General features: G+C 50.1%; 1 protein-coding gene across 8 annotated transcripts in view; it reads left to right on the top strand.

Annotated features, from left to right (window-relative positions):
* Positions 1 to 15522, top strand: part of CTSW (cathepsin W) — a 1394816-nt gene that overhangs the window by 833692 nt on the left and 545602 nt on the right. The window lies entirely within an intron of this gene.

Here is a 15522-nt window from a genome sequence, read left to right as displayed (position 1 = left end):
ACGGTGATAGGGAGAGAGTCAGCGCCTCCGATTTATTCAAGTTGATTTTGAACCCTGACGCTAATGCAAAACTATTCATTTCGGCGCATAGAGCTCTCAGGGTAGGGATTGGGACAGATAGAGAGATCAGGATATCATCTGCATATAGGTTTATGGTGTGTATGTCCCCACCAAATTTGACACCGGTTATGAGAGGGTTGCTTTTAATCCGTAGGGCAAGGGGCTCCATATATAAGGCAAATAAAAGGGGGGAAAGGGGGGGTCCCTGCCTGGTACCTCTGGTAATAGGGAATTGCGAGGATGTGTGCCCATTAACCCTGAGAGTGGCTTTAGGGAACCGATAACAGTTAAGGATCCAGGTGCGTAGATTCTCGCCCAAGCCCACCTGCGTGAGGACCCGTTCCAGGTATGGCCAATGGACCCTATCGAAGGCCTTCTCGGCGTCAAGTGTAAACAACCAATACTCCCCTTGCGTCCCCGAGGCCTTCTCAATCAAGTGGAGAACTCTTTTGGTATTGTCACTCGTTTGGCATTGCGGGATAAAGCCAGCCTGGTCTGGCTTCACCAAGGTGGGCATATAAGGCGCCAGGCGAGAGGCAAGTATGCTAGTGTACAATTTGATATCCATATTAAGAAGAGATATTGGTCGATATGCTCCACATGATGTTCTGTCCTTACCGGCTTTTGGAATGACCACTATAGAGGCCTCAAGCATTTCGTCCAGGATGGCCCCTGCCTGCTCTAAGGAGTTGAATAGTTTTGTCAAGAGCGGAGCTAACAGAGGACAAAATGTCTTGTAAAAGACTGCGGAGTAGCCATTAGGCCCTGGGGATTTGCCCACCTTAAGACGGGAGATGGCTGCGATGACTTCCTCAATTCTAATGTCCCTGTCTAGATGATGGGCCTGCGCTGGAGTAAGCAAGGGTATGCCTGCCACTGCTACACAGTCCGCACTACCAGGGGAATTTAAATGTTCACCTGTAAACAGCTGTGCGTAAAAATCACGGACGGTCTCTGCTATGTCAGAATCCTCCGTAGCGAGCTCCCCTTCCTTCGTGCGTATGGTTTGGACGCCCTGATTCTGTCTGACCTCTCGAAGTCTATGTGCTAGTAGTCAGCCGCATCTTTCTCCCCCAGTGTAGAATGCGTGACGCAGCCGAAGGGCTGCGAATTCCGCCCTGTCCTGATCTAAGACAGCCAACTGCTGTCGGGCTGTGCGCAATTGTCGCCAGATTCTATGTGCACCTGTTCTCTGGTGTATTTGTTCGAGCTCCTGCACCTGTTGGGTGAGATCATCTCTCTTGCGACTACGTTCGGAATTTTCGGCCGTGGCGATGGCAACAAATTCCCCCTGTAAAACCGCTTTGAGAGCTGTCCATTGCGTTGACAGAGTAGTGTCATCGTTAGCGTTATGACATAGAAATTCTTTGATCGCCTTCTGGACTTGCTGTACTAAAGAGGCCTTCTGGAGAAGTGTATCTCGCAGGCGCCATAGGCGAGAGGGCGGATGCATAGGTGGAAGCTTGAACGTTGCAAGGACTGGTGCATGATCCGATAAAGAGGCGGTCATGATCTCAGCCTCCGTCGCCAGAGCCTGCAGGGAGGTTGAGCACAGGAAGTAGTCAAGCCTAGCGTAGGTTTTGTGTGCTCCTGAGTGGTGAGTGTATGCCCGGTTGTGGGGATGAAACTGTCTCCAGAGATCTATCAGCCCTAGGTCTGCCACTCGGGCAATTCCGGCCGGTGAAAGAGCTCCGACCTGTCCCGTGCGCTGGCAGGAGCGGTCAGCTCTATTGTCAAAAACTAAATCCCTGTCTCCCCACAGTATAAGTCTACGCTCTGTGGTGGCCGTGGCTTCAGTAAGGGCATGATGGAGAAAGGTTTCTTGCCCCTCGTTCGGAGCGTATATAGACCCCACAATGAGTGACAAGCCCCCCACCCTAAATTGGTACGTGAGGAGCCGGCCTCTAATCTCCACTTCCTTCTGCACTATCTTGGCTTGAAAGGACCTGGACACTAGGATGGCAACCCCCGCTGACTTCCTAGGCCCTGAGGAAAACTTTTGTATCGGGAACATGCGAGATTTCAACCGATGACAATCTTTGGACAGGAGGTGGGTTTCCTGCAAAAGGCAGATGTCTGCTTTGGTGTGCTCCAGGCAGGAGAGGACCGCCTTGTGCTTAATAGGGTTGTTCAGGCCCCTCACATTCAGAGTTAGGATCTTTAGGGTGTTGGGAGGCATCAGGAAGGTGAGGCGCGGAGGAGAGCTATGGTGGGGATCATCACTACCAGCCGATAGAGGAAGCAAATTGCATACAAGTCGAGGGGAAGGCTCTCTCTGAAGGGCAAAGGATATGTAGGAGGTGGACGAGGAATCCCGAACCTAAAATAAAAGAAAACCCACGATAAACTGTTTCCAGCAAGGAGCTAGAACAAAGAAATATGAGATAAGCAACAATAAGAACAACAGTCCGTCATCGCTTGATGACCAGTATAACATCGTAATGGGGTCCGTTTTGTGGTCAATGGAGGAGGTATCCGCCCCGCCCCGCCCGCACAGAGAAACATAGTGGGAAAACCAGGCTCTCCCGCCTCTTCACGAGTCCCCGGTTTGGGATCCCGCTAGAGCCTCCAGTGTGGTCTCGAGAGCAGCTCGCTGTCCCCTGGCAATTTCTGCTTTGTCTGAGTGCCTGTTTCGCCTCCCTCTGCCCCGCCGCCCCCAACCCGAGGGCGTTGTCTCGGGCCCAGAGTGGGTGCTGTGTCGATCGTCTTCTTCGCTCGGTGAATTTATTCCCAAAATGCGACATGTTTCAGTCAGGGAGCATGATTGTATCAGTTTGTCATTGTGTTAGGAGGATAAGTCTAAAGGGATGGCTCCAGGCGTAAGATGTCCCTGCTTGACGGAGATGGTCCGTAACTGGGTGGAACTGCCGGCGCCGTTGCGGTGTTACCGGCGATAGGTCTTGGAAGAGGACTGGCGATTGGCCTTGGAATTGGATGGGGTGCATTGATCTTGCCTTGGTGAGGATAGCCTCTTTTGTTTTAAAATCATGAACACAGACCAGAATGTCCGCTGGTGGCGCGTTGTTCGCTCGGAGGGCCCACTCTGTGTGCCCTATCTAGTTTAATCTCTGTGTCGGCCGGACTGCCCAAGATGTAGTTTAACAGCTCCCCAGTGAATGTAAATAGATTATTGGTGGCCGCTGTGTACCCAACTCCCCAGATGCGGATGTTGTGTCTGCTGGAGCGGTTTTCTAGATCTTCCAGGTGGAGCTGTATGTCTAGATGTTGATTGTGCAGTCGAACTACCTCTTGCTGAAGATCAGAGAGCTCCGTCACAGTGTTGTCGCTTCGGTCCTCCAACGTCACTACTCGCTCCCCAATGCTGTCCACATGCCGGCGAATATCTTTGATCTCGTAGTGAGATCTCTCTTCACTATCTGAAGATCTTCTCGGAGGGCAGAGAACAGAGATTCCAGGAAGGCCTTGGTGATCGGCTCCCTTCCCGTGGGGGTCACTGGGACCGGCAAGGAGCCGCTTGAGCCACTGCTTGCCATGTTGGGTATGGAATGTGAGCAACCAAAGATGTCCTTCAGGGGTTTGCTCTTGGCTGCCTTGGTGGGGGCCATCTATAGGCAGGCACTCAGGGGGTGCCGAGGGAGACCCCAGAGCTGTTCGGGGGGACCAGGGATCCAGCATTCTACCTCCGCCTGGGGGAGTATTGTCTCAACCACCCGGGCCTGCTGTGTGGAGAGTGGGAGGGAGCCCGGGGAGTCCAAGGGCCCCCACGGCATCTGTCTTTCAGGCTAGATTCCTCTCTGCAGGGCCTGCAACTGGGCTGCTGCACCAAGGCGGAGGGGAGGCTCGGAAGAGCGAGGTGGGCCACCACAGAGTCTCAGCATGCGCTCAGGCCTCCACCGTAGGTGATGTCCATGAGTTCGTCCCAGCAAGCGCTACGGTGGCAGCCAGAAGTAACGCGGGGGCACCACCAACAGTAGTCATATCCCCCCCTCCCCCCGGCCACCCCCTCCAACAGCGGCAGCGCCACAGGTGAGGTTCCTGCTTGTGGGGTGGAGGGCAGGACCTACTAGCTTCTGAGAAGTGGTGATCCACTGTAATGGGGATCCACAAGCTGCCAACAATGCCCCACAGATGCCTGGTCAGCTCCGCTGCACTATACCAGTGTCGCAAGCAAGTAGCAGACCCCCCGCAAATTGGGCGCTGTCCCAACAGTTCATGGCGGCAATACTCCCCGGGGATCACCTCTGCAGCGTCTGCAAATGTGTTTGGTGGGTTAAGCACGAGCTACCGCCAAGCCACGAGGCCAGAACAGTAGGTGTCTGTCTGCGTAGACTCTAGTGCAAAGGCGCTAGGCTGGGGGCACTCGCTGTCCGCTTATCCGGCTCCCAGGCAGTTGACGTGTCGCTGAGGATGTCCGCTCGTTCTGTGAGCCCTGGCCTGGGCTACATATGTCTTTGACGTCTCCCCCTGGGCCCGTCAGCCGGCCCACCACTCGAGGTCAGGGATGTACGCGGCCCACCAGGCCTCCGGCTGCTTCACCTCCAGGCGCCGAGACCGGGACGTCGGGTCTATCCTGGCGCTTGCTTGCTGTGTCTCACGCCGGGCACCAGTGCCTCAGGCTGGAAAGGAGGAGGCCAGTCCCCGTCTCACCAGGCCCGCACCCTCACCCCGGCTAGGCCACTGTGCGCGCCCGTTGGTTTGAGGCGGCGCAGCTGGAGTTCGGGACCTCAGGGCTTAGCGCCCGCAGGACTGCAGGCCAGGAGCCCGGAACCGCTACAGACGGCGCTCCGCTGCCAGCGCTTCCCGGTGAGGGCACAGGTGCCGCAAGACTGCTGGAAACCCGGGAACTCGGCGAAATGGCGGACGGCGGGCAGGAGCTCGATTGAGTGCGTCCTACCTCGCCGCCATCTTGGCCACGCCTCCCTATATTTCCACTTAAATGGTTAGATTAGAAATCTTAGGGTGCAGGTGGCACTGGTTTTGGTTGGAACTTCTGCAAGTCCAATAGCGTGGCCCAGTAAAAAGGGTGGGAGAGGCCTCAGTGGTGGCTAGGTTCGGTACTACTTTGACAAATACAATTTTTCAAAAATACAGACGAATTACCTAATTTCTGATTTGGCAATTCACCAAAATGAAGACTGAACAGTTTGGAGCCATTTTAGTTTAACAAAAATTACTTTTCAGGTAAATTGTTGGGGAAAGCGCAAAACAAACACTATAATGCTATTATTATGGTTGGCCCACTGTTTTGGCAGAAAAGTCCCATGCATGGTGACAGACTTGCAACCATGCCTGATTGCCCCAGCTGCAGTGATATCTGGATCATTTGTAACGATTTTTAGTCATCGGTGAACGTTGCTCCTGCATGTGCTTCATGACCTAAGCCTCTCTCACAGTGGTGAAGGACTACTGCCCTTACCAAAAGCTAAGTAGCACAAGCGCAGTAGTGGCAGCATACTCTGTTTTTATAATAATGACCAGTAGAGTGAACAGGCCTTTTTACTTTGTCACTGGAGTGGGGCCTAGTGGGCCACTCATGTAAAGTTCCATTGCTGTGTGCCCTTGGCCTACATTGCGCTAGTATGTAGCGCTGTGCAGCACATGTGTATTTGCGTTTACGTGCCAGAATCGGGGTCGGATTGGTAACGCGGGCACTCGGGCAATGCCCGGGGGCCGGTGGCCAGTTCCAGCTGTGGGCTGCTTTTTTGAGCAGTCTGGGGTGCCGATTTTGGTGGTTTCTGCGTTATTCAGATACCGCCAGCGGGACAGTGGGTGTCTGAGTGGCCTTTCTGGAGGCAGATGGCCGTCTATTACCTCGCTTTTATCAAAGAGCAGAGGTGTCAGTCCCTTTCTCTCGCTGGGCCGTCCAAATAATGTGTGCATACTGAGCGGGGGCAGGGGGCCTGAGCAGAAGTGGCCTCACTTGTTTTCGGGTGTATTTTACCAGTGCGAACTAATCGGTGCTTATTTTTTTACCCCCCCCTTTTGTTATAACATTTCGCAGAAGCAGTGATTGCGGAAAGGCATTATGCAAATGTGGGCCTCTTTTTTATTTTGCGTGCCGGGCCGATTTTTAATCCCAATCCAACTCTGGCTAGAATGTATGTGTTCCTATGTGTGGAATCGAGGCCTGTAGTTTCCATATTGGAAATTCAAGGCTTTGGAAAGGCATGTGGAAGTGGAGGAGCCATCCCAGAGAGATTTGTGGATTGCCACATTCATGGGAGTTGGGTGGGACACCCACTGAAGGAAGGGACAGCCAGGCTGTCTTGAGCACTCTAAAGGAATCCTTGATTCTGATAAGGTCTCTGATCAGTGAGGCCTTGGTACATCATCAGAAAGAGAATGCGGCTGATAAGAGAAACGCTACAGAGATAGGGAGTTATAAAGAGCAAGGCTGGGGCCTTTGTAACCTGTTGTTAGGCACATCAGGGAGACGGATATTCAGGTGTGGTCCTCGAGTCACTCCCATGACCTGTGTGGTGGGGGGGGGGCTATAGCACTTATAGTTGCTCCTGCTATGAAAGACTGCTTCCTGAACGAATAAGGGAGAGGACAGAGTGGGCACTTCAGAAGAGGCGTAGCCCAACCCAGACTTCAAAGACGGACACACTATATCATATTTGTGTCTGGAAACTGGTTATAAAAAGGGCGACTTGAATCTTCCAAATTTTCAGACGTCGGACAGTGAACTGTGGCTGTAAGTCCACATGGAGAAGCGCAGCTCTACTTATGTCTTTTGTGACCGGAACTGAGGACGAAGGTCTGCTAGTCTCCCTCCTGGGTGAGAGGACACCCCCCTTTAGAATCCAGACCACTTGTCCTGGAGCATCAGTTTCTGCCAGCTACTGCGATTAGCGAACTCTGTGAGGAAGAGGAGAGTGCCTGGAGGAAGCGATGTCCAGTGGGGATCCTGGCAAGTGGATCCATGAAGTGTAGTTTGAAATTCCAGTCCTGCAAGGACCTCCGCACTGATCGGGTCGTGTGCTGCTGTTTGTGACCCCTGTATGCCAATGCGTCGAACTGAAGGTTTGTGTACTACGTTTGCCTCCCCTCGTGTGCGTGGTGGGGGCCAATGTGACAACAGAGGGCCACCACCCTTGAGCAATGTACGAAAGTGAAGTGCAGCGGGTTTCGACCCCCTGTAAGCAGAGCATCGACTCAACCACCAGAAGCCACTCCAGACCTACAGCTGGAATCAGGATAATCTACACATTACTGGAGCAACAGAGAGGATGCTTGTTGCTCCGCCTGCAACATACAGACGACAACTTATCACAAAGCAACTGACCTGGGCCCAGGCCTTCCATATCGCCACACCAGATGGGACGGGTAAGGCCGATCTCTGGGCTGCAACTGTAGCGCTGCAGCGATGAGGAACTTTGACTTTTATAAAAGCTATTTTGGAACTTCTATGACTCGTACTCACTCGTGGGGCCGAACCTGCATGTTGCCTCGAGTAATTGGGGGGAATAACCTCAGTCCGTAGATTGGATGTGGGACTCAAGATCATACCTAGCCAACTCTAGGGTGCAGTCCTTATGAGGACTGAATATTATTTGCGGTGTGCCGTATTTCACTTTGTATTTGGATATAAATACTACCTTTGGCATAAAAGCAGGTATCTGGCTGGACATTCATTTATTGGGGTTGCTGAGCCTATGCGAAGTTGTGTGCCCATGTAAACCTCCCACCTATCTACCCCATGAGAAGCCTTGGCCCTGTTACTAAGAGCCCATGATAATTCTGGCCCTGGACATCACGAGTAAAAGGTCTTCACCTTCACTGTTGTGTCCAGTAACTCCTGCTTGCCCTGCGGCCATTTGGAAGGGGTCTGGCAAGGTATTGTAGTAGGGGATATCTCTTTTCAGGGGAAAGCACAAGACAAACACTAAAATGCTATTGTTGTGAGTGGCCCAGAAAATAGGCTGGATTTTCCCTACCTCCAGAGTGTCCGATATCGGGGACTCCAGTAATACCTGGTATGGGGAAAATCCAGCTCATTATGAGTTGGACACTGAAGGTTTACTAAGAAACAAGAAAATACTGGAAGAATCCTTTATTCTAGGTCCAATTCTTCAGGTGATTTCTCATTTCCCCATACGTTTGCGCTGAGAGTTTAGCAGCCAACATGTCCCTGTGAAAGTAAAGCGATCCACGGTGTTCCCACAGAGAACATAATTTTGATGAAGCTGGTGATAAATGTCTCCCGAGAGAGTGGGTGGCAGAATGGGACGTCACCATGAGGCCATACAAGTCCCACAGACAAAAGATTGCCTTTGTGCCCTTCAAAGAACTCATGCCCTGCTGTAGTCCTCTCAGCTTCAGGTTCTCCAGGAGGGCAGGGGAGAGTCACCCACAAAACCCCCGCCACCGTGAAAAAAATAATATGGCAATGAAATTAATGATTTAATTGCCATTTTATTTTTCCAATGTGCGCGCCACATGTTGTGCCCCGAGCCAAGAAAGGGGTGTGTCCTCAGCTACCTATTAGCAATAGCATCATAGAGGATTGGAGCGCTGGTGAGCCTGACAAGCGCACTTTTGCAGCTCTCCACTCTGCTGTCTGAGACAGCTGGGTGGAGAGCTAGCATAGGCCTCCAGGGCCTGAAGGAGCCTCTGACCAACCCGCTCCATCCAATGCTGCTGCTCTCATGCAGCCTGTGAGCAGCGCCAGGATTGGTTAGGGGATCCCCACAGCAGACTGCAGTTTCAGAGAGGAGGAATGGATGAGGTGCGGCAATCGGTAAGTACTGTTTATTTAACTTTTATTTATTTAAAATGTTAGTGTTATTTTAGGTGGATGGAGGGGTTGCTTCAGTATAGGCTTTTGGGAGGGGGAGTTTAATAATGAGCTTTTGGAGGGAGGAGGTACTTTATTAAGTTTTTTTGGGAAGTGGTGGGGCACTTTGCTCGCCCAACCACTTTCAAAGGTTGCCAGATCAGGCACTAGTTAAACAAGCTTTGGCAAAGCCAATAGGTCTCGCCTATACAAGAGCTGTTGGCTTTGGCAATGTGTTTTTGCCATGTTGTACACCAGTGTGGCTGCTGTTCAGTATGGCTAAAAGTTAGTGGTGTGAAGTGTCCTAGAGTGGGGTGGGAGGATTAGAGTGTCGTAGACTGGATTTGTTGGAATACAGTGTCGTGGAGTATGGGGAGTAGAGTGTCTCTGAGTAGAGGGGAGTAGAGTTCAGTGGTTCAGTGGCAGTGTCATAGATTACAGTATCATAGTGTGGAGTGGTGTAGAGTAGAGTGGAATAGGGTGGAGTGGTTTGGAGAGGATTGAAGTAGTGGGTTGGATTGAGGTACAGAAGGTTGGATTGAGTGGAGTGGGGTGGATTGGAGAATGGACTGGATGAGGTGGATTGGACTGGGGTGGATTGACATGGGGTGAAGTGGATTGTATTGAGGTGGATTAGATTGGTTTGGAATTGAGTGGATTGGATTAGAGTGGGGTGGATTGGACTGGACTGGTGTGGGGTGGATTGGATTTGATTGGAGTGGGGTGGTTTGGAGTGCAGTGGACTATACATTGGATTGAGTGGGGCGGACTGAACTGGGATTGGATTGAGGTAGAGTGGGCTGGATTGAACAGCAGTAGAGTTGGGTGGATTGGAGTGGGTGGACTGGATGGGGGATTAGATTGGAGTGGGCTGGATTGAAATGAGGTGTGGGGATTGGGGTGGACTGGAGTGGGGTGGAACAGAGGGGGGTGGAATATAGTGAGGTGAATTGGGGTGGGGTGAATTAGAGTGAAGTAGATTGGATTGCAGTGGGGTGGTTTGTATAGAGTGGAGTGGTATTGAGTGCAGTGGGTTGGAGAGGATTGAGGTAATGGGGTGGATTGGATTTAGGTAGAGAGGGTTTGATTGAGTGGATTGGAGTGGATGGACTGGATGGGGTGGATTGGACTGGATTGGATTGAGGTGGATTAGATTGGTTTGGGGTTGGGTGGATTGGATTAGAGTGGGTGGATTGGAGTGCGGTGGACTGGATGGATTGGATTGAGTGGGGCGGACTGAACTGGCATTGGATTGAGCTAGAGCTGGCTGGATTGAACAGCAGTAGAGTGGGGTGGATTGGAGTGGGGTGGAATGGATGGGGGATTAGATTGGAGTGGGCTGGATTGAAATGAGGTGTGGGGATTGGGTTGGACTGAAGTGGGGTGGAATATAGTGGTGTGAATTGGATTGGGGTGGGGTGGATTGGAGTGAAGTAGATTGGATTGCAGGGGGTGGATTGGATTGAATGGGGTGGATTTGTTTGGGGTGGATTGGATTGAAATGACCTGGATTGAGATGGGGTGTACTGGGTGGGGTGGATTGGATAGAGATGGATTTGATTGGGGAGGGGTGGATTGGAGTGGGGTAGATTGGATTTGACTGAATTCGAGTAGATTGTATTGGGATGAGGTGGATTGTATTGAGTAGGGTGGATTGTATTGGAGTGGGGTGGATTGGAGTGGGCAGATTGTTTTTAGATTGGAGTGGGGCAGATTGTTTTAGACTGGAGTGAGGCTAATTGGAGTTAGGCAGATTGTTTTGGATTTGAGCTAGGCTGATTGAGTTGGGCGGATTATTTTGGATTGAGTGGGTCAGATTGTTTTGGATTGGAGTGGGACAGTTTGGATTGGGGCAGATTGTTTATGATTTGAAGTGGGGTGGATTTGATTGGAGAGGGAGTGGGGTGGATTGGATGGAGTGAGGTGGATAGGATTGGAGTGGGGTAGATTGGATTGGACTGGAGTGGGGTGGATTTGATTGGTGTGGAGTGGGATGGATTGTAGTGGGGTGAATTGGGATAGAGTGAGTGAAGTGGAGTGAGGTAAATTGGAGTGGGGCAGATTGGAGTGGGCCAATTGTTTTGGATTAGAGTGGGGCAGAATTGAGTGGTCAGATTGTTTCGGATTGGAGTGGGGGATTCAAGTGGGGCAGACTGATTTGGATTGGAGTGGGACAGATTGAAGTAGAAGGGATTCGAGTGGGGCAGGTTGTTTTGAATGGGAGTGGGGCGGATTGGATTGGAATGGGGCAGATTGTTTTGAAATGGAGTGGGGCGAATTGGATTGGGGTGAGTGGTTTGGTTTCAAATGGATTGGAGTGGGATGGGGTGAATTGAGTGGGGCGGATTGTTTTGGATGGGAGTGGGGCAGATTGCGAGTGGGGCGGACTAGAGGAGGGTGGATTGGATGGGAGTGGGGTGGATTGGATTGGAGTGGGACAGATTGTTTTGGATTGGAGTGGGCCATATTGTTTTGGATTGAAGTAGGGCGAATTAGAGTGAAGCGAAGGTGGATGTCCCTAACTACCTAAAACCGAACGGAGGAAAGGCTTGGTTCCTGTTCTGATAATTTAGAAATTCTGGGATTACACTGCACCAAAAGGACACTGTTTGGAATGGTTATTTTGAGTTAGACAAATCTGCCTACCTGACCGAAGATTCTCCTGCAGCTATGGCTGATACACACAAACATTTGTATTTCATTGATTTAGCATTTATTGTGTGCTATACTTTTACAAATCATATGAGGAAGAATTAGCAAAATAACTCAGCAATTAGAAATAGGATCAGAGCAAAAACTGAATACATCTGCACAATGTTCATCATAGAGCCTTGTCAGACCCTGGTGGTGGCCACATGGACTACATGGTGGGTGAGGTTGTTGGCCCCTTGTGTTTTGGTGTCCGTCCTATAATGACTTTTCAAATTAGGCCAAGTACAAGCTTTGCTGCAAGTGAATCACAGGTTAGCAAGGGCGGGCAATCACAGGCTTCTCAGGGAGGTAGTGTGTGGGGCACATGCACAGAACGCAACAATCAACCAGCAGACAGAAATTTCAATTTCCAACTCAATGCTTGCATTTTTTTAAAGGAATGTACTTTTTATCACTTAACAATACTACACAACCAATTTTATGGCTACAGGCTAATATCTCTGATCACGGTTCTCCCCTGGGCACTACATCACCTTAATCTGTGCTCTCTCTCATCTGTGTGATACTTATACTTACCACCCCCCAGATATCCTGGTCTAGAAGATGAATTAAGCGCATGTGCACTTTTGTTTCCCACATGTTCAAATATATAATCATGCAAAAAGAACAATTGAGAGACAGAATGCTGCACAATGTCAAACATTCACCCCTGTACAGAGATCTGGGCCTAAATCCACTGTTTTTTGCTCCCCATGCCATTCCAGGTCAGACCCAGCCATATGCAAATCAGTCTTGACCCTGTTCCCAATGGGAACAGTAGCCCGAACTCCCAGGTCAGGTCCTCCCTGGACAGGAAACAAGCATCCTGGGGCCGGTTTCTGGGCATCTCCCCTCATCAGCTAGACTAGCTTGATTCCAGTAGTATGGAGAGCACGGGACCCAAGTCTGGGCATACCTGTCGCACTCAGGGTGACAAATGCAAAAAGAACAATTGATGGACAGAATGCTGCACAATGTTAAACATTCACCCCAGTACAGAGATCTGAGCCTAAATCCATTGTTTGTTTTGCTCCCCATGACATTCCAGTTCAGAACCGGCCATATGAAAATCAGTCTTGACACTGTTCCCCATGGGTCTAAACTGGGGTGGCATGGTGAGCAAAAGAACAATGGATTTAACCCAGATCTCTTGACTGGGGGTGGATGTTTGATTTGCTCTGCATTGCGTCCATCATCTGTGTGTCTTTAGCAAATATATAATAAGTCACTTAAACCATGTTGTTGTAGTGGGTAGGAAACAGTCTTGAGTCCTCACACACACTTTCAATCCCACTTTGATGCTCACTTTATAGACTGGTGATCTGAATCCACCGTCTCAAACTTCCATAACTGGTTATGGGTTGTCCTCTTTCAAGTGTCCTCATCGGTTTGTCCTCCAGGCACTGCCTTTGAGTAAAGTGATGCTTCTCACAGAAGGTAGCCTTGGGGCTGTATCCAAGCTGAAGCATCTACAACATGGGCACAAAGAAGTGTGAAGTTTCAGCCCCTGGCTGTCATCAGCCTTTGTGGAGCAGCAATCAGACACACAAACGGGCACATCTGACTTAAAAATGTCCTCACGTTGCACAATGGAAACTGTCTTGTATTGCAGCGTTTATATAGCGTGTATTACCCCTGTGTGGGGCGCTGAAGCGCTTGCCTACATGAGTAGGACACTACACCATACAATCCTTCCCTTCACCCTCTACCATCAACCAAAGGGCTATGATAGTTAAGAACTAATCACCATCCTGTTACTAACAAAGTCTTCATGAAATTTCTAAAAGTAGCCAAGTCTCCACCCTTCTCAGTTCAGAGTCTGGATCTCCGCCCTCCAGTCACAGGAACACCGGAAATACACTTCCATTGTCTGGTGAAGTAACCTTTATACTCCCATCTTTTGCTTTGCTAAATCATAGGGATCCAAACTGTATCCCTGTGGCTTCCAGTACTCTGACTCATACACAAACAGTCTGACTACCACATGTACTACATGCATACTGTACTCACACACACACACACTCAACATACAGGATGTCAGTGCAAGGTTCTTGGTTTCACATAGCAGCGGAATATTACACAAGTGGAGCGACCAAGTAACAGTCTCACCGACACAGATAAAATGTCTGGTCATTATAAGATCACAAAACATGGTATGCTGCCACCACTGCTTTATGTGTTGAACCCAGGACATGGCAGCAGTCTATGGTCTACTGTGGGAGCACACTTACAGAACCAAGTCACAGGACTGGTCCTGGACCTCGCATTGTCTGGGACAGGCTTGGGTCTTTGAGCACATGCTAGATTAGCACAAGGCCATGCCCAAAAATGAAAACTAGGACACCAGATATACAAACTGCCGGGAACTCAGGCAGGGGTACATGCTTGATGAACATGCAGGGGACATTCCCGTCCCACAATCTCTATCTCACTAGACCAAAGTCTTTGAAGATTTATGTATTAATTGATAATATGTGCTGTGTTATTTAAAGCTCACTGTATGCCTGCTTGCCAGGTGTCATCATATTGGGTCGATGATTGACAGCATCTTGGGCCACCAAAATGAAAGTGCTAGGGTCTTTTGTACCATTTTCCCTTAAAGAGTCAAAGGAGTAACATATATAAAAGGGGAACACATACAAAATCTGTATCGGGTATTCTGGTTTTTGGCCCTGGCCTTGTGCTAATCCAGCATGTGCTCAGAGACCAAAGCCTGTCCCAGACAATTCGAGGTCGCAGTCCAGGGTTTACTTGTTAAACAGTTGGCAGCTATGCTACTGCTGATCATTTGTAATGCTTTTTACACGTGTCTCTTATCTCTCATTATACCATATTTGATTTCCTCTTGTGATCTCCTTATAAATCACCGTTTCACAATTGAACCAATTTTCTTTACTTTGAACTGAATTGGTGCTTGGTTTGAATTCCATATAGGGCCTGACAAGGAGCCAGGTAGGATATCTCTCCGCCTGATTGCGACTGCTGTGTTTTCTTGGATAAGGGCGCCCGTATCCGATTTTACTGACCAGTGTAAATTACTTAAGGCTTTGACTGCAACAGTAGCTATGCCTCATCCCCTGTGCCACCATGTGGGGTGCAGCATTCTATGGTGTTTAACCAGTAACAGGAGTAAATGTCTGGAGATACTGGTTGGAAACTATAATTCCGGCCACCAGAAGTTTCTTAGCATGCTCTGTCCTAACTTGTAGTTGGGCCATGGTATCTTGTCTGAAGGCTTTACTTTGCCACCAAGGGTTCAGGGATTCCCTTGCATTGCACACTGTACCACTGGAACCGAGCTATACCCGATTGATGAGCCCTAATAAGACCGAAACCAGTCTTGTGTTGCTTGTGTTCTGGTTCAGGGAGGGCCTGGCCTGCAGTAGCAACTGTCCCCTGACAAAGTGGCAGGGCAGGCCAGAGGAGGGAGGTGGGGAGGAGAGGGGGTTTCGGGGACAAAAAAAAATAATTTACCTGAACACCGCCAAGCTCTTTTAGTCTTCTTCTGGGCACAGGCTCATAGACTCTACTGCGACCAATCCTAACTCTGCATGAAAGCAGCATCAGGTTTGGCCTGAGTGCTGTCAACTTGCGCTCCCAGGCAGACTGGGAGCCTATGCCTGCTCTCTCCAGTCCCAGCATCACATTTGGGGCTGGAGAGAGCTTCAGGGTGCATGATGGTTTGACCGGCCTGAAACGGCTGACCAAACCATCATGTGCACTGTAACAGTTCCCTCCACCAGCAGTGTCATTCCCTGGACCAACCCCCAAGACTCATTAGCGCATATGAAGCTGATTGACGCAGGCGCACCAAATCTGCAGCACACTTACTACACCAAAACACCACACTGGTAAATGACACTGCCAACCAACAACTGTTCCTCATCCCTGCATTGGAGGATAGGTTCTGTCTCACTAGACCATTAGAGAGCACCTTGGGGTTCAGAAAAGCCCGCCGCAGGTGTCATAATACAATACAGATAGGCCTCCAGGCCACAAAAGGAAATCAACGTTTTGCCAGACGAGTTAAG

The sequence above is a fragment of the Triturus cristatus genome, chromosome 9 (genome assembly GCF_964204655.1).
Source record: "Triturus cristatus chromosome 9, aTriCri1.1, whole genome shotgun sequence".
NCBI lineage: Eukaryota > Metazoa > Chordata > Amphibia > Caudata > Salamandridae > Triturus > Triturus cristatus.
Note: the sequence above shows the minus strand (reverse complement) of the source record. Positions and strands in the feature narration are given on the sequence as shown.